Source organism: Enoplosus armatus, chromosome 4 (genome assembly GCF_043641665.1).
Source record: "Enoplosus armatus isolate fEnoArm2 chromosome 4, fEnoArm2.hap1, whole genome shotgun sequence".
Classification (NCBI taxonomy): domain Eukaryota; kingdom Metazoa; phylum Chordata; class Actinopteri; order Centrarchiformes; family Enoplosidae; genus Enoplosus; species Enoplosus armatus.
Genome location: NC_092183.1, coordinates 9,821,225 through 9,844,529, shown reverse-complemented (window position 1 = coordinate 9,844,529; position 23,305 = coordinate 9,821,225). Strand labels below are relative to the sequence as shown.

Below are 23,305 nucleotides of genomic sequence, written 5' to 3'. Positions count from 1 at the left end.
GTGTGTGTGTGTGTGTGTGTGTGTGTGTGTCAGAGAGTGTGAGAGTGTGTGAGAGAGAGAGAGAGAGAGAGAGAGAGAGAGAGAGAGTGTGTGTATACACTGGGGAAGGCCGAGGGGAAGATCAGAGTATCTGTATCAAATGATTCTCTTTAAATGCCTCTAATGAGAGGAGTGTGTGCAACAACTAGATTTTGATCAACGCATTTGACCTATTAACCTTCAGGAGAAAATGTTTTGATCTTTATGCTGGCATTCCATCATGAATATTTATGAGACAAAAAAGACACACACACACACACACACACACACTGTACGGCTCTGGCATTATTGTGAAAGCAGAGGTGGGAATAAAGTTGTAATGTTGAGCTGTCTTCTATCATTGAACTGGGAACAATATTGAGTTCTGGTGCTCTGGTGTTAGGTTCTGATTCTGAAATGCATTGCTCATACTCACTCACTATCCGCCGGCTTATCTCGCCATAGGCCAAGCGTGATGCGAGAGGACTTGTTGAGAGAATCTGAGCTTGTTTTCTTTCATATTTTTTTTTTCATGCCACATCCTCACTATCTAGCAAACAGGAGTGAAAATAGGATGCAGATCAATGGGGAATTCAGTACAGCGACATTTCCACTCAAACAAAACAGGATTTGTAAGCTTGTGTGTGTGTGTTTTTGCTCCAGGATTCATTTAAGGTGGCAATTCGGGGATGTGACTTGACGTGTGACATATCACACTGTAGGATCAAGGAGGAAAAAAATGCTAGTGTGAGAAAAGTTAAAATGTGTGTCATATTTCTAAAATCCGTATTTCTGAGTTGAGCCAAAGCTGTTAAAATGTGCACTGTCCTGTCTGCTTTAGTTCACTGGGCTGCATCTTCATATTTCACATTTTCTATTAAATTTCTGTTGCAGTGGCCCTGCGAGCCTCTCCATGTTATCAGGCTGTACTTTTCCTACCTCTTCATTGTCCTCCCACCTTTGTTTATTTTTCTCTTTCTCCCTGCCTTTTTCTTATTCTATCGTCCAGTCTTTCCCTTTCACTGTGGCCCACTCTATGATGTGGATAAGAAGAATTCTCCTCTTGAAAATAGTAAAAGTCGCAATTAGTCATTCCTGACCCAACCTTATGCTGTGGCGAGCCTTAGATTACATTCGGTTAAGCCAGTGGGATCACAATATCATGATGTGTGTCTTGGGGCTATGGCATTAGAGCTGCTAATAAATGAATGCACTGAGGAGAGTCGCTGAGGAAACAGGAAAAAAAGAAAGTAGCGATTCAGGGATGCAGCGACGAAGGCCGAGGCAGAGTGCATCCTCCGGGAGCTTGTTACACTGTGCCCGGGTCCCCAGGGTCAGAGCAAAAGCAATTAGATCAGACATCAATGAATGAGGGAGGGAGTGAGGAGAGATGGAAAGCGAGTGCAGCAGGAACTAGAGTGAGTAGAAATCTCTAAACAGTTGCTAGAGTTTGTCCAGAGACAGAGAGGGTACATCATGGGAGACCGACAGAGGTTAGGAAACAAGGAAGCAAAACATAAGAAAGAGTAAGAGGCCATTAACAAGGCCGGAGTGAGGCGAAATGAGAGGATTGAGGAGACAGCAGAGGAGACGAGGGAGGACGGAGCAGAAGTGTGGGATGTGATGGCTAAGGCATGGTTCACGCCACATGAAAGGCCTTCAAGAAGCAACAAGCACCCACCCACCTCCAATCAAACCCCACAAGGCTCAGCTGACATGAATTAGTGATCTGCTCGCTTTCAATAATGTACAGAGCCTGTGACAAAAGCCCCAGTTGGACATGGTGTGCATACTGAACATTTAGATAGAGGCGATGCTACAGGAGATAATGTTGAGAGCAGAACATTAGGATGCAGAGTGGGGAGCTTGTCAACGGTATGGCAAGGTGGCTGAGCTGGAGAAGCTGCTGGTGATGCTGAAAAGGGGAGGAATAAGCAGTGAAAGGTAGGATGTAGAGAAGAATGAAGGGGGGGATGACAGTTTTGAGAGACTTTGTAGAAAGAACAAAAAGTTTTAGAAAGAGGAGGGAGTGAAATGGAAAAGGAGGATGAAAAGAGGGAGCTGATGCAGGTATGTGGGAAGGAGGATAGGAGGAGGAACTGATGAAGTGACAGAGGAAATGTGTAGGATCATGATGATGAAGATACAATGTGAGATTCAGGAATAGAAATAAGGTTGAGAAAGGAAAACAAAGACTGGAAGATGTGTCAGAAAAGTAGAGATTCAGAAAAACAGTGAAAAAAGAAGTGAAGAGAGGATAAGTGGAGGTGGAAAGCAGGCAGACGGTACAAGATGACAGAAATGAAGGGTGCGTTGAGGGGAAGGTTAATCAGGATGATTTTGAACAATAACAGAAGAATTAGCAAGACGGAGTGCAAGACGATGAGGTGTAAATGATGATGACAAGTGAATAAGGTGAGAAAAGTCAAGCCAGTTGTCTCTGTTACAGTTCCACAGAGGGCGAAAATACGCTGTCACAAATATTACAGATGCATAAAAAAGTCCAGAGAAAGCATTTTGTTATAGTTATGTAGCGAGCTAATATACAGCTCAAGGCCACTTTTTCCAATAAAATGACAATAAAACAGTTTCCATGACAACTAAGGGACTGCATGTTTAAGCGATTAGTGTAACCGGCAGGCAGGAGAGAGAGAGAGAGAGAGAGAGAGAGGACCGAGAGAGCGAGCCTCATCAGGGGTCAGCGTGTGTTTGGCTCACTGTCACCGCGCTGACGGCACAAACAGCTAGAGGTAAACAATAAAACTGTCAGTCCTCTCTCTATCTCCTTCCTACAGTCGCATACAAACAAAATCAAACTTAGGTTTGGTTCTTGGCGTGTATGGGATTTTCTTCCTTAAACACAGTCATACACGCATTTTCTATCTAAATTGAATTATGGGACCCACACAACTGGACCTCGAGGACTTTGCTTAACCCTGAACATCTTTTATATTTAATTTTGTTTTCTTGCCAGCTAATGCTGCCTGCCAAAGAATGTAGCCTTTGTTCGACTCCACACTGAAGGATAAGAGGCTGAATTTTGTATAGAAAAATAAAAAAATAAATTAGCTTGTCCTAACTGATACTTGATACAGCACATCTTCTACTTGAAAGAGGGGAAAGAATTATTAATCAATATCCAAGTACTCGTAATAGGAAGTAACAATTTAATAATCTCTCTGAAACACCTTAAAGAGGTGCAGATGCAGCTATATATATATATATCAGGAGAGAAAAAATATAGTGATTTGCTTTGCTGATACATAATTGCTCTTCCCCCGGAGTTTTTAGGAAGAAAATTAAATTATGTTACTTTGAAACCATGGTAACTACATCACCACTAATTTATCTTGTGATTAACGAAAGCATTTTGCAGGGTCTTTACATGTAAATGAGGCCCAAAGGTATGACAAGCTAAGTAGTGTAGATTAAGGTGGAAAAGCCACTGACTGAGGAACCAAGATGGGTTTTTTTAAAGCCCATTTTTATTTCCCAGAATTGAATTTGCTCTTGGGCCATATTTTCCCAATCTCTGCTCACTGCCATTGCAAAGCTCCATACATTAGATTAGCTCACTTAATTATTTTAGGTTTTAGAAAATACTGTGGCCTCATCACTACTAATTTCTAAAGTAGTTGCAAATAAAATAAAAAGGGTAGACCAGAATTATCAGAGGGATTAAATCTTATCTGTACTATACTGATTAGGGAAGGTCAGGAAAATGGACTTTCAAGTCAAGGAAAAAGAAGTCCTAACAGCACTACTACTACTAGTGAGTCATCAAAGCCTCAGAAAACTAGTAAAGCTTTTATCATCACTCTGTACATCTTCTGTAATATGGGCACTCTTGCAACCTTGACCAGTGTTTGAAACATAAAAAAAGAAGAAAAAGCACTTAGAAAATCATCAAGCAACCAGCAGATTATCTCCTCAATCTGAGCTCTATACTGTGCTTAACGCTCCCTTACAGGACAACTGGCCCCTGACTGTATTTTACTCGTGTGTGTGTGAGCATGTTTTGTTGTACAACCAGAGGTTAAACCTGAAAGCCCAGAGATCTGCTCTTAATCCTAGCTCAGTGTTTGATATTTGAAACTTAATCTCTTCTATGAGCTTGTTGCCGTGGTCATACTTTAAATATGAAAACTTTAATGGTTATTTGAGATTTGTATTGTGCACTGTATGCTAATTGCTATCATTTTCCATGTTTAGTATTTTTTTGACAGGCATCCAATGGTATGATTGACACGAGTAATGGTTAGGGTTTTCAGTGTAAAATCTTCTGTTAGCATTACATCCATCTATAGAAATCAGTTGAGATATACTGTGTATTCATTGTGCAGTCTTGTTCCTTCTCATGCCAACACATACAATTAGTTAATTTGTGTCTTAAAAATGATCTCTGTGGAATACAAGAGACTTCTAAACATACAAGTCCAGCCACCTCATTGAATAATATCCACATACAGCAAGCTGGAAGGAGTCTACAGCGAGGCTCAGCAAGGAAATGTGGGACAATAAAGGAGGGGCAAAGGGGTTGAGGGACAACCTAGTGTGTGTGTGTGTGTGTGTGTGTGTGTGTCATTACGCAGTGTGTTGTTTGTGCTTGTGCGAATGAGTGCATGTGTCTCTCAGAGGTGAAGCTAATCTTCTTTTATGCAGCACAGCCAGAGGTATCCAAGCAGACAGGCAGCAAGAGGAAGAATAGTAACAATACTTGAGAGAAACCGAGGTCCATATTTATCACAAAGACTGCAGACAGTCTTCCAGCCAAACAACATGTGTAGCGCTTCTCTTCAGCTGGCCGATCACAATGGAACAGGAACAAAGACGCTGCTGGGAGAATGGCTGTAGGTAGGTACACTAGCACGGTGCTGACCAACACAAGGCCTCGTCTCATCCCTGCTCCTCACACGGCCCACAATTACACGGCTGTCTAGACACACAAAAGCAGCTGGGAAATAGAAATGGATGATTTTCGAGAGAAGAGGGCGAAAAAGAAAGAAAGCATGAAATGTATAAAGAAAAGCGGTTGAAGGTCTAGGGAGAGGTTGAAAACATAAAAGGAGGAGGAGGAGGCAGCAGCGGTGACAGACGAGACTTCAGACTTCTATGGCTGTCTTTAGACTTAATGAAATGGAAGGGCGGAGCAGCAAAGAGGAGGAGAGCAAGGCAAGACGGGGGTTTATACTTCTGAGAACGCTCTTGCAAAATGATTCTTGCTGTAAATTTTCTTTACATCACCCATAAATCCATACACAAGTGTAAGGAAGCAGCGGTTCTGCTTCCTCAGACGATGTGCAACACTGAGTTTCTGGAATCCTCTGGACAAAAAACTTTAAGACTTTTTTCATTGGGCTAATATAAGAGGATATAAAAATATCCAATACCTCAAAAGAGCCCTTCAGTAAGCAAATACTTCATACTGAAGAAAAACAATAATCTTAAAATGGAGCAATACAGGTTTTATTGAATGAGAGGGAACATGTTCATTGCTTTTGAAATTGCTGACCCTCTGATAATATGCGTAGACGTGGACTATTGTTCTGTTGCTGATTTGGGATATAATTAAAAGTGTCTTTCTCCACAAAATATCAGCGAAGCGATCACTCAGTATCAAATTTTATTTTCTTATCTTAAGAAGAAGCCGTTAGCTGCCAGAAATGATTTTAAATTACAGAAAGAGGAACAACTTGAACAGAGGTGAAAATTGCCTGAGACTGATAAATCAATTGCAATAATCACCAGGTCTTTTTTTGTTTGTTTGGGTTTTTTTTTTCAAAGTTTGTGTTTTGTCATTACTTCATTTGGATGTTATGGATGTCATATAAATGAAAAACTTAAAAAATAAAAGAAATACAATCTTTAAAAAAACGTGCTTTACATATGCTTTAACATATTTCACTTTTTGTGTCTTTGTATGGTATTTATTATAAGATGGATTTGACTGTAAAATATGTAATAAAATGATTTTAAAAAATTAGTAAATATGTACAACTTACAATAGACTTCTGATACCACACATTAAAAAAAGCTCCCACTTACTATAGCAGTTCCTCAAGCACAACCATGACATAAAGTTCATAGACATATCCCATATTTGTTTATTGTTATGATAACATTACAAAATTATTAATCCAGAAGCAAAGGCTGTAAGATACACTTTCTGTCCCTATCTGTTTGAGCATGTGTGTGTGTAAGTTCCAGCCATCTGAATCAGGGTCTGCTTCAGCAATTAGGGCCTGGATGATTTCCCAGGCTAGCCTGCCGTACCCACTGCTCAAATGAGAATCACATTCCTATTGTGTTCCACCACCGTTAATCATGTTTTCAAACGACTCTGCAAAATGGCAGGGCATTCCAGCAGCTTGTCATCAGCCCGCTCAAAAATGTGCCGATGGGGTCATAACTGGGGCCATAAATGCCCATCATCCTCAGCTTTCCTGTCCAACCTGTGCTTTTTTTGAGAGGAGAGGCGAGCACGGAATGAGCACACTTTTCAGGCCAACGCAGCTAACGGAAAGCAGAAACACCAAGACCCTTATATGTGGCGCGGTCCCATCTCATCCTCAGTGAAAGTTGGGGTCTTTAAATGCTTGAGGCATTTACTCCAGCTGTAAGTATACATGAATTGTTTCAATATAGAGAAAGCAGGAGTTCTACTCTGAGCAAATGGTCATTTAGCAGTTCTCGATGTATACATTAGAGGCAGAATGAGTAGGATTTTCCTAAAAAACGATGTATAGACTCAAAAATACAAAAATAATCTCTCTCAATCGTCACTCAGTATCTGTATCTGCAGAGACGCTGCCCTCTGCCTGTGTTTTCATATTTTGCTGTGTTTGCAACGTTTCTGGGCGTCAGCCTTTGGGCAATGGGTGTGTAGCCCCTAGCCAATAACAACGCGCATGGTTTGAGAGCAGGACTTTTTAAAAACGTAGCAACCAGGTGCCAGATCGTAAGGACGCATTCAAGTGGAAGCTACAAGCCAGGACAGGGGGGGCAACTTTGACTCATTCTGCCTCTAAAAATAATATTGAGTTCGAAAAGTGCAGGCTTCTGGAGTTATTTTGATATTAATTCACCTGTGAACTCATGGCTGTTATTACATACAACATCAGCCAAAAAATTCACCATCTCCAAATCCAAGTGTCACTCACAAACCAGTTGATTTGTCCGTCAAAAACCAGAGGGAAAAGCCAACTAAGCACTTTGTGAGGTTAAGTGGCAGTTATTCACTTTAAGCTCATCCAAATGGACAGCCTGTTGCCTTGCCAACACTGACAGGCCTCCGTGATGCACATGCACAAACAGCATTTTAAAGCAGCTTCTTGGTTGCCAGCAGAAACCAAACTGGCCTGACTTCGCTCACACAACAAGGGTCTCTAATAGCGCTTCACTCTGCCTCTGCAGTTCCTTCCTCTGTTGCACCTAAGCAGTTTCCCTGAGGACATGCAAGGGAGATACTCACCTGTAAACGAACAACTGGGTTCTGTAAAGCACTGCCATGCCCCTATCTGCCTCCACGGTCAGCCCACTGCAGCCATAACACAATAAATAACTCAGGAGAAGATGAGCACTGCCCCGTGGCAGATGGCGATAACACTTACAGCCTCAGGTCTGAGTTGACACAGTGGTGTTTGTGCCTCTGTGTGTGTGTGTGTGTGTGTGTGTGTGTGTGTGTGTGTGTGTGTATGATTGCAGGAGAGAAAGTTAGTGGAGCTCAGCCCATGTGAGACGAACAGTGAGGTTAGAGATGGTTGCCCATGATAGATGTCACTGTGGGGAATAAAAGCAGTGGATGCATCTGCTTTCTTGGTGCCTCTCCTCTTTCTGAAACATGCAGTCGGGTAGAGCAGAAGAAAACTGCTTAAAACTCCTCAGCACACTGTATATGTATTTGCTTATGGAATCTACAGCTTAACTTAGGCCTGTGTTTTTTGATTTTACACATCTTTGTCTTGTTTGTACCCTAAAAAACACCCAAAACAGAACTTCTTATCAAGTCACTTTTGTCTATAATAGAGTCTTTTCAATCAAAATCAATTTAATCAAGAACTTTTTTTTGATCATAAACAGTACAGCATTTTACAGTAAAGATACAGACAGGAAATGGGGAATGAGAGAGGGGTATGACATGCAACAAACGTCCCCAGCTGGAATCAAGCCAGGATGATGCAGTCATATGATATGCATGTTAACCACAAGGCCACAAGGACGACCCCAACACAGTATACAAATACTTTCTTGTTTTACGATCGAGACACTAATTTCTAAAAAAAAATTATATATATATATATATTCTTAGAAATAGGCAGATTTCTTAACTTGTTTTAATAAAGTAAGGTTTACTGGTCATAGGTTAAATGCTCTATTTCTCTGAAATCTCTGAAAAAACATACTATAGCATTTCACTATGATTAAGTGTGATTTCTTCAGATCAGATAATACAACCAATAACTACCAGCTAGTAACAGAATCTTGTTTCAGGCACTAAAGAAAACAGCCAGTCTGCCTGTGATAAATTGAGCTGAGCATGCCCCTCAGGGCTGCATATCGTAACTCTTCTGCTCCGTGTCCACATGCAGAGAGAGGTGAACTATCACGATGTTTACCAATAGGCCTGACACAGTGGCACACGGTAACACACAGTGTACACCCTCCGCCCACTCAGCCATGGCTAATTGCTCTGCACTTTGATTACCGCCATCTATTTTAATGAGAGCTTACCAACGCGTTCTCTCCTGCCCGCTTTCCCTGTCAAACACACATGCAAACGCGGTACACACATGCAGGAGTGTGTGTGTGTGTGTGTGCCACTTGGACACACATACACACACAGAAAAAGAGAGAACAATACTGTGTACTGTGTTTGTCCCGATGGCAGGAAATTGGAGGGTGTTCATTAGGCTAATGGATATGAAGAGGAAGGGAGAGGGGGGATGAAGATAGAACAGGGGAGGACAGGAGGGAGTGAAGATGGGAGGGTGGGGAGGCCACTGAATTATACCACAACAAATTCTGTACAATGGCCCAACAAGTCATATTGCAGCGTGTAATTTCCTTGCTACTATGATAGAGAGAGGAATTCTTCAATTACACAGACTGGCTTTAATTACACTGAATTTGCCTCCTAAGTCGGCTCCTGTTGAGAACGAATGAGCTGTTGCATTTTTGGTGCTACTGCTCACTGCTCCTGCAGCTTGGCTGGATGGACTCGGCTCCATTAGGATTGCTGGTTCACCAGCACACACACCACGATGACAAAGACTAATCAATGGACTCACACTGTTCTAAAGACTCGGGGAGAGCAGAGACGGCAGATCCCGAACTGGACAGGGTTGCTGATCGATGGTGAAAATGTGTGCTTTCCAGTGTGGCTTCAGTCATCCTTTATTTTCCTTTGCACACACCGTAGCGCCTGTCACTGAGGCTGTACGGTGTCTTTTCCTCAAAAGTTACAGTATTTTACATTTTCCCCCTGACAGTGAAACAACATGAGTAGACTATGCTTGAAAAAAAGGGCGCTTTTCAGATGAGCAGAATGTACATGAAGAGCAAGACAAAGCGAAGGAGACCAGAACAGAAAAGATAGAGAGAAAAAAGGGAGGAGGAGTGTGAAAGGAATGAGTGCATTAAAGGGATGGAGCGCGACAACCGCATTACAACCACAGCTATGCCAGATCACATCGTCACACTCTGTCTCATCACTTTATGAGACGTTAGGTCGTCCATGAAACTAGTTCAACATGTCTAGTATAACAATCATCAATACCACACACACACACACACACACACACACATACACACACGTAATCGTTAACTTGGAAAATGTTGTTCCAGGAAAACAGAGCTCCAAACACTGCCAAGGTGAGGTCACAGCACTGTGCTGTAATAAAAAAAAGGTGACTATATTAGCAACTTTTGGGCGAGAGTCGTGTGTATCCAAGGATTCAAAATGTAATTTCAAACGTAATAAAACTCTAATCTTTACAGCCTGATTGAACCAGGAGCTGCTCCCCACCGTGGCAACAATTACCACTGACTCCTGACCTCTGAATGAATGTCTGTAGACCCTACATTGACCTGACCATGACCCCTGTCTGCCACTGTCTCCATAGCAACATGAGCAAGGGTAGTATCTGAAAGCTTTAACACAAGAAACCTAAAATAGTGGCACTGTCTAAGAAACTATTATCACACAAACAATAGGCCACAAGTTTCTGGAAACAAATTGCTTACAGTTTCTACAACAACCAGGTTTAATGTCCTAACATTCCTCTCACATCATTTCTATACTCCAACACCTTCTCCTACTGGATATTATCACTGAATTGTTTGATTTTCAGCACATAATGCCTTCCTATTCCCTTGGTGGCGTTATCGTAATATTAAAGTATCACGGCTTACCAATTAAACACACAAGGCACACTACAAATAAATCCCCCCACATAAAAAAATAAATAATCTGTAATATAGGGCTCTAGCATATACTGTAAAAACTAGCTGCTAATCCAATTGTTCCCTCCATGGGGACAGGCGAGAGAGAAAGACCCTAATGAGAAACTGGTGGCTAAATAACCATGATGGTAATAACAGTGGGACCATCTCTCAGAGCAGGCGTTTGACTCTGGTGACACATAGCCATTAGGTATTCATGAAAACAGATGTTGCTTGGCTCGCAAGCTCATTGGCCCAAACACCCCTCGAAGGAAAAAAAAGCCAGAATCCTAAATGAAATTCCCTACAGAACGCACTGTTTGATCCCGCGCCAAGAAAAAGTGAGGAGATTTTCATGCTATAGGAGGGGGGGGGGGGGGGTTGCAGGAGGAGGAGGAGAAGGAGGGGGGAGATGAGGGGGGATAAGAAAGAAAGGGAGACAGAAGTGTGGTTTATCCCCCTTGAAGTTGCTGTCTTCTCTCATAACGCCTCTTCAACACCAAACCTCATCTCTTTCTCCTTATGTCCAAAGATGCCATCTTTAGCATGAGCTGAAGAAACAAAATCCTATTAGCTTGATAGCAAAGTGAATTTGTTGAAGCAGCCTCAACCAGGCAACGCTCCAGTGGCTTATCACTGGCTAAGCAGACAGAGCTTAGGCAAGAAGGAAGGACAGAGGAGAATGGGCGAGGAGACAGGGGGGGGGGGGGGGGGGGGGGGGGTAGGTGCTTTTATATACAGTACTGTATAAGCAGAGCTCATTATCATCTTTTTTTTTTATCCCCTCACTCCCCCCCCCCCCCCCCCAAAAAAAACTCTGGAAATTTAGCAGACAATATTTGATTTTCCTACTTAGATTCAGGTGCATAATCAGCAGCACATTTGTACTTTCTCCCCATTGTCTCATCACTCTGTATCACTGGAAACATTTCCTGAACTGTTAATGTCAAAAGAGAGTTTTACTTTCAATTGCAGTGGCCAGTATCCACTTACACTGCACTGTATTAAACATACAAACTTTTGACATAAAATCTGGGGGAAGATAGCTTCAACTTATCTGCTGATATTATTACATAGAGTATTTATATTGTCAGTAGTGCTGTTACTGTACCGTATAGGGACATTACAAAACTTAAATATATAAATTCCCACTCTTTCCCGCTACTTTAAACACTGCTGCAGAGGTTAATCACTCTCTCTTTTGTCTCGTGTTTTGTCTGCATGCATCTTTTGTACAGAAAATGAGCTGTACATTCACCTGAAAACATGAGGAAGAGGATGAGGATGTAGTCCAAGAGGATAGGGAACCAGATGTACAGCCTTTGTTCTCTTTCCTTTCTATAACTGTTGATATTACAGTCATCATCCTTACAGTGCAAAGATCTTCTCTTTAGTGTTCTGGCGAATTGACCATGGCTGGTGGTTTGGAGAGACAGAGGGAGGAAGGCGGAGTAGAAGAAGAACAGGCTTTAATAGACAGTGTTGTTGATGGATGTGATTATAGCCTCTTCATGTTGGCCATCCATTCTCTATAGATTCCAGATGATAACAGTCCTTAGACCCTCTCTTTCAATGTTTTTCTCTTATCCTGTGCTTTTCACCCCTTTATTTGAACATCCCGTCTTCGTCTCCTGACTTTCAGCCTTTCTGTTTCTGTTTATCCCCCTTTTCTCTCTGAGGCCTTGTTCTTTCTCTCTGTTCTTCCCTCTCTCTGCCCTCCAAACCCTATGCACTTTCTTTAATTCCCTCCTCCCCACAACACCATCTTCTTCTCACAATCACTTCCCCTCTACCCTCCTCATGTGCTTCACAGGGAGCCAACAAACCACATCACATATCTAAGACCCCCCCTTTCTCCTCCCGAACAACCCCTGTTCTATCCCTACTATCTTTTTCTCTTTACCAATGCCTCTCATCCTTTCATGGCCATCTTCCCAGTGCGCCTCCTTAGAGTTTACAACAGTGTTCACATTTCCAAAGAAAAAATACCCCCCGATGGGTGGTGCGTGTTCGCCTCGAAACACATTAGCAGTGTCGAGCAAAACGCTATGACAAATGACAGGAGACTAACAGTGGGGATCCTGCTGGTCATTCAGCCAGCCAGCAGAAGCACTGGAGTGCGCTCCACCACAACACTGAGGCTCAAAGTGAAACCAATCCTCCAACGCCATACAATATCTGCCTTAATCTTACTCAAGCTCCGCTCATTACACACTCAGCATGGGCCGGAGACGGGCAACACAGGAAGCTATGCAACTGGGATTTGTACGCCAACTGTGTGTGAGTTCGCGTGTGTGTGTAGACGCAATGATGTGGTATCGCTATCATTGCAAGACGAAGCCATGGTAAAATGGTGTGTAATACACCATGACACTGTACACAGATCAAGTAGATTTATAGTCCGTATCACCCCCTCCCATAAGAGACAAAACCATAGAGAATGTTAATTTCCACTGCTATAAACAACCATAATAAGCATCACACTGACATGTGAGCAAGTTTGCATGCCTGAGTAACAATCAGCACAGGGTGATACATGCCGTCCGCGTACATGACATGCCTTTGTAGATGTGTAAGCATGTGCTTACTGTTTCACCATATGTACGTGAACACTAGCGTGTATGTGCATGTAAGCTGTTGTGCACATGTCTCCTTTTTACCTCATTACAGCAGTAAAAAACCTGACCATGCTTCGTTCATCGCCTCCGTCATGCGAGGTGAGGTCATCCAGAGTAAATTCAGACAATCCTAATTGTGCAGGGTGATAATGCACCCACATAAAGACTAACATATTTCAACCCAACAACTTTTCATCACCCTCCAGTATCCAGCTTACATTCAAGGACGTGAAATGGGCTGTGCCAAAAGCTAGAGGGCTGATCTGAAAAACAGAGTACAAAATCTGAATAAAAAAGAGTCTTTCAGCTCAAAGACACACACTAATGCGCAAGCAAAAATCACTTCCTTGCATACATTATTTTCTCACATGCTTAAACAACCATGTACACACACATGTACAGAAATTCTACCCAAAGCAGCAGACTGGAGGGTTGGAGTGGTATGGCTCCCAGTCTGCCAGTTCAGTTTTATGTCTCAGCTTTGATACAAATCCACACAGCATGGGAGCTCACTCCTGAGGTGTGTGTGTGTTTATGTATATATGTGTGTGTGTGTGTGTGTGTGTGTGTGTGTATCTGTGCAGGCATGAATGTCCAATCCACCACCTGTTTGTTAGTATAGAAAGCCAAACTCCATCCACTTCCAGAGGGCGCACTTGGATGCTTGTGTGTGTGCACGAGTATTTTCATGTGTGTGTGTTTACGTGCACATGTCCTGTGTGTGAGTGTGTACCTGTGGTGTGTGATTCATTCTGTTTTCCACATGAAGCTGTTCCTCATTAATCAATTTATGGTGGGACAGCTATATGAGCCGAGGCTCTCTTCCACTCCCTCACAATAAAACCTCACTGGGCTTCTTTTCTCCTCCAGCTCACATAACCCACCTTCTGGCCAGATCAGGTCGTACACAGTAACAAGAAAACCACAATGAGGATCACTGGCCTGAGCCAAACACATGCAATGATTATTATTGTATTTCAGCTGAAGTCCTGTGGGCATATATACTGTATACACTTTCAATGTAATGTTTTTAACTGAAATATTAAAATCACAACTTCCTTGCCAAATGTTCTTTTACAGCAAAGTTTGTGTGAGTGACCTAATGTCTGCATTGACAGAAGTAATGATCATATTTTGCAGCCAAATTGTATAATCTATGGTACTTTTTCCAAAATACTGGATAATTAGGTTCTAATAACACTGTTGAATCCTGGCAGAATTTAGATACAATGGCTATGAAGTATGTAACAATGACAGATGGTCAAAAAGAAAAGTCAAAAAGAAATTGCATTTAAAAAATGATCCAGTGGGACACCAATGACAGCCGTGGGCCAATCTGTTCACCCACATGTCCTATAACCTAAACTTTTCTCATAAACCCCACAGAGAGGACACGACAAATGCAGCAGAACAATGTTTTATCTCATCTGACATCCCGACAACAAGGAAATAAACATAACCTGACAGCCAATCAAATCGCCCATCTGCTGGTCTGCCTCACAGTGGTTGGATCTGCCATCAAGTGGTGAAAGAATAATTTCTGCGAGGGACACACCCCAGAGATGGTAAGTAGGGGAGCAGGGGGTTGAGGTAAAGAGAAAAAAAAAGGCAAGAGAGAGGGAATACAGGGAGAGTGGAGTGGGCAGCCACATGGCAACACCAGGCTATTTGATTGGTGGAGGCATGCAGGCAGCCAGGCAGGAAGACCGGGAAATGTAATTCAGGGAGGCTGTCTGAATATGACATCTCTGGGAGCTATTCAATCTGCAGCCAAACCCTCAAGTGGCGCCTCGCCTGGCATGGTGGCAGGGAGGTTACAACTGTGAGCTCACTGCCTGTCAACCCCACTACACCCTCTGCGGAGAACAAGATATGATGGAAAGAGGAGAGGAGAGGAGAGGAGAGGAGAGGAGAGGAGGGGAGAGGAGAGGAGAGGAAATAAAGGGCAACAGAAAAAACTAGAATGAAGATAAATACATTTATACACTGACAATGTAACTAAAAAAAAAAGGTGTAGCCAAGAATAAACAAGATTTAAATGGAGTGGGTGAAAGTCTGAAAGGAAAGGCGGAGGGGACGCCAAGAGACGGAGGCACAATGGGACTCAGCTGAAGCTCCGGAGAATGAATGGGAGAAAGACTGAGGAAGGAAAGGCGGAGTAAGTGAGAAAGTGATCCAGGCGCCGGCTGTGATTCTTCTCTGTCAAGCATGGCTCATAGAGAGTAGTGATAATTGACAACAGTGGCTGACGTTCCTCCCCGGACCACTCTATTCATTACAAAACCAAACAATCTACCCACCCTCTCCCCTTACTATGCCTTAAGAAGTACATTAAGCAACGGTGCTGCATAGCTGTGTCTGTGGAGTGTATCTAATAGAGAATGTCTTGTATTAAACTTTATACGGTACAACTGGGAGCAATGTGGAGGGACTACATTAAGCAATGTGCTTTGGGTCAAAGGTGGTTATGTTCACACAAACAATGCCAATTCTACATTTTTTTGGAATATCTTAAGAGCAGCAGTTTTACATCTCATTCAATATGGATTGTGAGTTAAATGTGCTTTAAACAAAAATTATATATTTGGCATCCACAGACAAATCCAACACAACAAACACGTAAATAAGCAAACAAATGAACTATTTGTGTAACTGTGTGTAATTGAATGGGGAAAAGTATCAAAAATCTCTCTTGCGTGTATTATTCTTTGTACTGAGTGCACTATTATTCATGTATACAGTATATAATAATGTCATATTATATCAATACCAAATGGGGATATATTGAGGGGTGTGTTTGCTTGATTGACAGGTGTGTCAGCCTATCACTCTTATGGTGTTGATGTCACCCTCAGGTCCACCCCATTCCACAAATTTTGGGTCTCTTGCTCCAAACAAAGACCGTGACAGCAATTAACCCAACTCACGGCTTAAAAACGTCCCTTAACAAACATTTGAGTGTCCTCAAAGACTCTTGTCCCTTTTTCTAACCCCATTTTATGGAACAAAAATACAGCAACACTTCAACATAGCAAAATCGAGAACATTTATGTACACAAGCACACAAATATGCCGTCGCGTACATCTTCCCAACATGGGATGATGTTCTCTCGTATTTCAACAGAACGCACCTGGACCATAGAGGAATGACATCATGGGAGGAAATGAGTGAGCGTCTGTGGGAGCTAATAGTTCAGATGCTGCCATTCAGCTCCACTCCCTCATTCACATCCATTTGGTTTCCCTGCTGTCTTTCCTGCTGGTTTTCTGGGTTCAATATCAGTTCCTGAAGAATCTTATCAGTCAAGTTATGACTTCACTGTCTAGTCCTCACCAGTCAGCATTCACCCTCCGAGATAGACGATGACAGCTCACTATTGGATACAGCTCCAAAAATCTTTTATCAAGCCCATTCATTCATACTTGCATACAGATCGAGAAATTCAGAGGCACACAAAGAAACACAAACAGAATCACTCACCCCTCCCTCCCTCGCTCCCTCCGTCCTACACAGACGCACTCATCTACCATTTCATCCCAAAGAGACTGTACACATTCAAACAAACAGAGGAGACGGTTATTGTCCGAATGCAATTATCTTGTACTGTCCATCTCCTTGACTGCTGTGGGACAAAGGGCCCTCTGTTGATGAGGCTAGCAGCGTGTGAATAGGAGGTTAGACATCCTTGGCCTTTTCCATGGCTGTGGACATTCAATCTGCCATCCACACATCCCAGTGGATCTGATAACACTAAGCAAACCCCAGAGAGAGAGGGGGAGAAAAAGCCAGACGCTAATGGCTTTAGTATTGTGTGTAAATCCTCTCTTATCTGCCTGTTCTCTGTGTTAAGAGACTGGTCAAGGGCAGTGGGAAAGAATAAACTCTATAACCGCAATGTTGTCTGCCAGTGTTCACCTCAACGTAAACAGCTTAGAATAGGGCATGACCATGCAAAGGCAAGAACACGTTGAGAAACACACCATGAATTTCCATAAATGAAACCCACCTCCACATATACACATATCCTCATTTATACAAAGCTTGCTATCCAGACTGATGCCAAAAAAGGCTGACCTGGCATTAGACTGAAGCTAATTATTCTCAGCTTCTCAGATTCTCCCATTGGAAATGTCTCACATAAATTCGCACAGGCACGCACACACACACACACGCACGCACGCACGCACACTAATTGTTGTGCTGATTCTCTCTTTAGCACTGTCTTGTCTGCGTCTCGTGGCGACAGAACAGTAAGAGGGAGAAAATTAGTTGAAAGGTAAAAGGAGCGAGGATGGGAGGAAAAGAAAAGACATGGTGGATTATCCCCCTAATCCCCCCGTCCCATTATAGGGGGGAGGCTCAGCTTCTAATGCATTAAGAGTACAGTAGGAACCTGCTTCTCTTTCTTCCTCTACCTATCTCTCTCCCCTCCTCTGGTTCTCTTTTTTCCACGTCACGTTTCTTTCTTCTATAATTTCTTACTCCTGCTTTTCATTCTGTGTTTTGTGTTGTTTTGTGTAATTGAATCTACCTCAGGGATATCACAGACTATACTATTGTTATTACCTGACAAATAAAATACAACATATACCAAAGTGGGCACTGCAAAGATAAAACAGAGATTATGTTTTGTGGTATATAATAATGTCACATGCATGTATTTTTCAGTAGCTATCAATACTTTTTGGGGGGCATTTTATGCACTTGTGATAGTAGTAGAGAGAAGGCAGTAGAGAGAAAGCAGGAAGAGAGGGAACATGCAACAGATTTCCCCGAATGGATATGAACTGGGCCAATACTTCCATTATCAATTACATTACAATCCATTATTTGTTTTATGTTAAATTAACATGTTACTTTTACTTAGTTTTCAAATCCATTCATTTGTATGAACACTATTTTCAGCCATAAACTTTTTTACACAAATGTTTGGCCACACCTGGAACAGTACATTGCCTACAATGCATGGATTTTCTCAGTCATTTGAACCACCTCATCAGAATTTTGGCACTGCTGAAGCACCGGTGTCTTTCTTTGAAAAACAAAAGTCCATCTTTTAATTGTTACTTATAAATCAACAAAATGAAGAGGTGAGCACTGATGGAAACCAGTAATAGCAGCCGACGTAATAAACACTTTGTTATGCTAATGAACGCCTCGCAATGACTCCCCACTCTTCTCTCTCATGCACGGTCACACACACAAACTCTCCACTTCTCCTTTTGTCCAAATGATAAACAGTTAACATATTGATGCATAAGCATTTGCAAATTTAACTAGTGCAATATAATTTTATTGGCAAAGCTGCAACTAACCTGACGTGACTCTTTTGTGAGAATCTGGTGAATTTTGATGCTCTGTCATCATCAGTGTTCTCTGTATTTGCACCCAGATGTAGACAATCCAGTAGTAATAGCAGAAGTGGTAAATATGCTAAACTAATTACAATAGTAATTTCCTCTGCAGTCTCCTGCATCACGGCTCAGAGCAGGGCAACAGTATATTCATCCATCACAGCAATCACTGCCACATTGTATGTATGAATTAGTTCTAAATGTCAGGCTGCAGATTATACAGGCCAGAAAGCCGTTACCACTAATAACCTCCAACTCTGACTGTGTGACAGCTACAAGAACCCAAAGAGAGCACTGTTTACACATACTGTATGCATCTAAGAACAATTTACTCCATTACAGTGACACAGTCCCATGTCTGAGAGGTCTCTCTGAATAGGACATCTCTACTCCGGTGTCCAAAACACAAAGGCAGGAAAGAGGTCTGCAACAGCAACAATGGCCTGAGAGCTGAGACTTGGTGGAGTTGGGTGTCACCTTTTAGACAGGTTCCAAGGCTGCGGGCTGTCAGAGGATAGCAGTACGGCTGTCTTCTTCCTCTTCAGCTGACAACAAATGCCGGAGCCTGGGCCCTCTTAGGTGCCTTCCCCTGGGAATAAAAACTATCACTGGTGGAGTTGCTGCTCCTCACTTGTGACTCAGAAAAAGAAAGGATGCTCCTCACTCGTTCAGAAAAGCCAGATCGTTCAAACGTCAACAATCTCTCCAGCACATACACACAATAGCTGTCACCTAATGACACTCCCAGACAAGAGTTGAACATGGGCGACCGCAGGTGAATTCATACACTTGACTTACACTTGCTTGCAGTGCACAGTACGTGACGGACATAAGTGTTTGATGTGATGAGTTTGTCTATAAGCTATTATAAAATGACAGCTGGCAGATACACCCCCTTTTTTGTATACCAAAGGCAAGCACGCACGCACACGCGCACACACACACACACACACACACACACACACACACACACACACACACACTGCTGCTGCTGCTGCTGCTGCTGCTGCTGCTGCTGCAGAGTACTTCCCTAACTGCGTACTTCTGTCAATACCACTTGTCTTTCAGGGAGTGAGTCAACTGTTTGAGTAGAAGAGAAGAGAGTGATGGAGGTGGTTCACACCTCTGCATGTGAGTGTGTGGGTGAATGGATGTATGTTTGCATACACGTCTCCCCGACACTCAGCTGGGGTGGACAGATGTCCTCCCATGTGTGATGCGTGTGGTAGGTATGGTAATGTGTGAATTAATGTCTCACGAACACTCCCTGCGGTGTGCATCGCGTAGTCTCATCTCCAGGACATGATCCCACTGCCAACTACTGCCGCTTTAATTCACTCCATCTCCTCCTTTCAATCACGTCCACAATCTGCCCATCAGTAATTCATCTTCAGGTACCACGCTCTCGCTCACTCACCATTCTTATCGGAATCATCATCAGACTCTCAGACACTTTAATTGACAAGTACAAGAAAGGAAAAAGGAACTTTTCTTGTTAACAACTGATGGAGAAATGTTGGTCAATTAAGGACAACTAGGAAAGGTAGACTAAAAGCCATACTATAAACAGTAGACAACACATATAGCCATATTGTGTATTACAATCATCTGCATTTGATATATTCTTCACAATTTCCTTTCCATCCTGCAGTCCCTGCATCTTCAATTCCCTACTTCTTTCTGAATGATAATCAGATACAAATGTAGGGCTAAAAGCATGGAAAATGAATACATGGCAACCATAAGCTCTTTGTTATTCACCTATGAGTGCTGTGAAGGAGAGGTTTATTAGATGGAGAAAGAGAAGAGAATCCAATAAGGATTTGCTGAGGACCAGACAGGGTGCTCTTGCTCTCTGCATCCCTCTTTCTTTCAACCTTTCTACCTTTAACAAAGTCCTTCCTCACCTCACCGCTGAGCATGGTCTCCCTCAAAAGCTCTCAGGAACACATTAATTTGCATTCTTCCATCCTGCCATCCATCCGTCCATCCATCTGTCTATCCATCTAAAAAGCAGCTCAGCACCCCCCCCCCTCAACGCTCCATCTGTCCATCACTGCTCATTACTCTCCAATTTCCATTCCTTCCACTGTCATATTTGTGACCATCCATCCATCTTCTTCAATAAACACAACAGAAGCATGTAAGAATATATAATTTATCTAGTGATAGGACTTTTTTTTGACATACATCAACTCATGTGAATTCATGAAGGCTTAATGAAGGTTTTCCTGTGAATACACAGGCAAAACCATTAAAATAACTCATTTGACACTGGATGATGTTGCCACAGTTTCTGCAGTTACTGAAGGTGGATATTTTTGGATTGGACTTTGCAATGTGGAAGTGATGAATAGAGTTGGAAACATCTTTATAGAGTCCAGGGAGAATCTCACTGACTGACTCTAAGCCAAGGAAACCAGTAAGCACTTGTTAACACATCTATATTAGTTTCAGCGGGGAAAAAATATATGGTCTATATACATTTTCTGACAACTCCTAAAGAATGCTCGTTTCACCTAAAAGGCACACACTCACACACATTTGCAATCTCAAGTTTCTATAGTGCAGAGGAATTAGTCTAAACAGACAAATAGCCGTTTATTCTCAGCTTTATCTGCAAAGTAATCCAGACAAACAAAGCCTCTAACATCCCACTACCTGTGGCGACTTGATCTGATAAAAGTCCCCGCCAAAAAGATTCCCCTTTGTGCAAAACCAACTCATCATCTCCAAATGTGAACAATGTATCTTTCCCTGAAAACTAATTTCCCTGTGAAAATGGGGTTTTAAGTCTTTTGAGGCTCCTTTTAGATTCTAATAAACTAATTCCAGGGCCGATGCAGAGAGAGGCTTATTTCAATTTCACAAGGCTTTGTTCGAATTTGTTTTACATTATGATGCTAGTGGGCGGGGAGGGGGGGGGGGCACTGGTGAGGTTTTGTTGTAATGCATTCAGGTATGTTGTTTTGTTGTTTGCACTACTCACACCATAAAAGAGAAAAAGAAAATTATGTGTACATACATACTTCCTCTAGACAAAAATAAATAGTGTATATTAAAATAATAAAAGTCAGGCTTTAAGAAATGCCTATCCACACTGGTGAAAAGAAGCATGTGTACGCACATGTACTACTGTAAGACTGTCTTTCTATAAAATAATATTTTCGCTGCACATTACAGCAAAGTAAATCTCCATAAACCCAGTGATTATTCTCACTATTTTCCAGTCAGCCTCAATAAGCCAGGCAGCCTCATACCAACTGTTGTTAGCCCCTTACAAACAAACAAACAAACAAACAACACACACTCTCATGCACACAGAGAGTGAAAGTCTGAAAAGTTGATCCTTTTCTGCGTGTTGTGAGTTGACAATAACAGCTACAGAGATGAATTTCCTCACATAAAAACAACAACTAAAGAACGTGAATGAGTAAAGTTGCAGGCACAACAACAAGCTCCCGGGGGGAAAGCAGCGCATGCAAAACTGTGGTTAAGATACAGGGCGCAGAGCAGTATAATAGTAATTGCAGCCACTAATGACTATAATAACATACCTTAACACTGGGCTGCTCAACTCTGGGCTGCCTCTGTTGATTGCAATCATTGTTAATTGCACGTGTTTGAGCCAATTAAGAACAGTAGCAATTTCAACTGTTGCTGCTCTGACTAGGTCCGTTTCACTGTAGACAGTTTACAGAATATCTACGCGTAAATACTTCTTAACAGAAAACTTTTGGGAAAAATATAATTATGAGAATACACAAAGACTGTGTTTAGAATATTCAAGAACAATCAATAACTTTAACAAAATCAGCATCATCACAGCAGCTAGTGCTTGACAGGCCTTCCTCAAAAATAAAGATTGTGTGTTCAGATTAACAACACTGCCTCTGGCTAAGTAAGGCTGTAGCAACCATTAGCTTCCTGTTATCTCTCCAGGGGCAAAATATTGTGTCTATATGTACATATGTACAGCAAAACCAATAAAATGTATTTCCAAAGATGACTTTTACTTTATGCAGATAATCATGCATGCTCACAAAAACACACAGATACAGTGCATACTTGAGGCAGATATGTAGATACCTCCCAAACACCATAATTACATGGTTGCAGGGGTGAGCTGGGGCAGCCAATATAGGAGGAAAGTAGATGCGCACAGATGGAAAGTAATAAAAGTAATACATTAATGCATATTATATTGTACATTCACATACACACGTTCTACTGTATGTTGTGTAGGCATAGAGATGCTTAATATTTTCATCATGCACTCCGATTCTACTGTACAATACCTCGAATAACACACACAAGCATGCCTGTATATATACTTTATACAGTATATGTACAATAATCAAAGATACTGTATGTCTCTTTTCCACTGGCTCAATACAGGACACTTTCTGAGCCACGACATGCCAAGCCATGACAACATGCACCACTGTGCCCTCCCAGGAGGAAATAACTAAGATAAACTGAGAAAATGTTTTGGTCCTACTAGGGAGGGGTTCCAATCCGTGATGTTCTGCATTCACAACAAAGCTGTGGCATTGTGATAAATTGCACGAGCAGACAGGATTAGAAAGAATGTGCCATATCTTAGAGCTTTCAGTACTTACATTACTCCTGTGTAACATCAGAGCTGCAGTTTTGGAGTTTACAGTAGTTCGACTCCAGTTTTCCTGTTCTTACTTTTTATCCAACACATAGCTACTTCACTGTTTTCTAAATTGCTCCCTGGCTGCCCTACAGCCATATCAATACTGTAATTTTGGTGTTAAAATACTGCAAATGAAAACTGAACATTTCCTACTGCTTCACAAAAGGGTTTTGTTGTGAGACTGCTACAATAAGTGCAGTATTTGTCGACA

The 23,305-nt window shown here is 42.1% G+C and overlaps 1 protein-coding gene across 1 annotated transcript in view; it reads right to left on the bottom strand.

Annotated features, from left to right (window-relative positions):
* fbxl17 (F-box and leucine-rich repeat protein 17) overlaps positions 1–23,305 on the bottom strand; it is a 201,401-nt gene that overhangs the window by 62,835 nt on the left and 115,261 nt on the right. The window lies entirely within an intron of this gene.